This window comes from Chanos chanos, chromosome 8 (genome assembly GCF_902362185.1).
Source record: "Chanos chanos chromosome 8, fChaCha1.1, whole genome shotgun sequence".
Taxonomy (NCBI): domain Eukaryota; kingdom Metazoa; phylum Chordata; class Actinopteri; order Gonorynchiformes; family Chanidae; genus Chanos; species Chanos chanos.
In genome coordinates this window covers 22276593-22278823 of record NC_044502.1, presented here as the reverse complement: position 1 = coordinate 22278823, position 2231 = coordinate 22276593, and the positions used below count along the sequence as shown (strand labels likewise).

General features: G+C 44.7%; 1 pseudogene; it reads left to right on the top strand.

The window, feature by feature from the left end:
* Window positions 1-360: 360 nt before the first annotated feature.
* On the top strand, window positions 361-748 carry LOC115819245 (ADP-ribose glycohydrolase OARD1 pseudogene; annotated as a pseudogene).
* The last annotated feature ends 1483 nt before the right edge of the window (window positions 749-2231 follow it).

Here is a 2231-nt window from a genome sequence, read left to right as displayed (position 1 = left end):
CTGTTCTTGAAGTCGTTGACCTTCAGCTTCAGCTGTTCATTCTCCTTCGTAAGATTATCAGTTGTGGATTCTAGTGTAGTTATTCTCCCCTGGAAGTCATTCACTGACGTTTCAATGGCCTGAATTGTCTAGTCATGTCTGGCAATATTAGTGTGGTTGGAAGAGATTTGTGCCATCGAGTTTATAATGATTCAGTCCTCCATGCCGGTGAGCAATTTCTGTATATCAGCCAAAGATACCACAGGGTTGTGGCCTCCACCATGCATGGGGTCATTGCTAGCTAGAAGATCAGATGCTAAGATGCCATCTTATCCAAAGTCACTCTCGTTTTCTCGATTTTTTTGGAATCTCTGCTATTTGAAAGCCGATTTGTTCTCTTGTCTTGCAGCTGAGTCTCTGGCCCACTGCGTCAGTCAGGAAAGCCACATGGAAGCCGGCATAGCGGTGTTCTTTAAGAAAAAGTTTCGCGGCGTTGAGGAGCTTAAAAAACACTGCAAGCTTCCAGGTCAATGTGCCGTGCTCAGAAGATCTGGTCGTTTTATCTACTACTTGATTACAAAGGAAAAATACTTCCACAAATCTGCTTATGACAGTCGGAGACAGATCCTGCACGACATGAAAGCACACCCGTGTGTCAATGCCTCGGATCGGTTGTGGCCTGGACCGTCTAAAGTGGGAAAAACTGTTTGAAATTCTGAAGGAAGTCTTCCAGCAAACGGATATCCAAATCACTATATACTCATTGTAGCTTTCAGCATACAGTACGTAGCCTAATCAAATTTTGCGCTTAACAAAAAGGACGTCTGGATTTACAACATAGGCTATCCTGTCAAAACTGTTGATTACCTTTATTTTGTTAGACTACTGCGTGACAAAACGGTTTGATTGTAGGCGAGGGGTGTTGAAAATGATCAATGAGAGGGTAGCGCAATGGGTGGAAGATATCAGAACGTGTGGCACAAGCAGTTATGCTAAAAGCCCACAGTGCAACAAAAAGGAGCGACTGTTAACAGGTATTTGTGCAGTCTAGGTACCGCAGAACATGAGTGCATCAATGCTATCTGCGAGATTCAAGGACTATCTCAACATGGTTAATGTCTCTAAATAGCCTATCTATTTGTTACTATGAAAGGAATAAAATTTTGACCACTGCCATGTTTAGATTAATTAAATGTGGTTATTATTGTAGGGGTCGTCAGGCCGTAGAACATATTACCCATAATTCCCTGCTTGACCGCATGGGTATTCTGTACCCATCTTCTCAGGTTTCACTGTAATGGTATTAGTTACAGCAATGGAGCAGATACAGTGATGACGCAATTTTCGCCATAAAACCACGGAAAATTCCAAACTGGGGCCCCTTTTTTTCCAGCCTTCTTTCCAGCTCCGCAATTCTGCAACTCCCTAGCAGCGGCTCGCTCTAGCAGCAGCTCGCTAGCAGCGGGTGTCTCTTTTCTCTGTCGAAGAAAAGGACAAAGCGAAAACGAAGGGAGACATTTGTACAACCAAAGTTTAATTTACTTTCTCTCGCACAGTTGCAACTTTAACTTCTACCGGCTAGTTACACTGTAACGCACAGTATTCGACGGAAGAAAAGGCGACCGGATCCCTTTTTATTTCTTTAAACGTCGATTGACTAAACCAAAAACCCTTCAAGATCATCGTACGAGCCACCGAGCCCCGAACATCTTCAAGTGACAAGGAAAGGAACTTTTCTCTGGACCTGTGCTACGCGCTGTTCGCCGGATAACAGGAGACGCACCCCCGATCGCCAAGCAAGAGCGATCCCAAGTAAGGCTGGCATCTGGGCAGTGTTAGTTTTATTTGTGTTTAGAGAAGTGAGGAAAGTGTTTTTATTTGAATTCATTCGTGATTTAAATATCTGCATTGTGATTCACTTTGATTCGGTCTTAGACCGTATGTTGTCGCTGTTCTATTGTGCAGTATCCTTATTAGATAGACCGTGCATGCGTTCTCTCTCTTTTATATCTCTAACTCTCTTCGCTGCACCACACACACCTCAACATTGGGATTTCGGGCGTAGTTTAGGGTTGAACTGTGGTTTGGGTTTAGGGCCTAGTCAAGACTAAATCTTGATCCTTTGTCCCTCTCCCGTGCACGTGCTCTTGCTACCCATCCCCCCTCTTCGTTGGGGCGGAGCAAGAACGCTCACACACGACACTCCTCCACTACGCCTATTCCTAGCTGTGCGCCTGCGCGCAGTTTCTCTC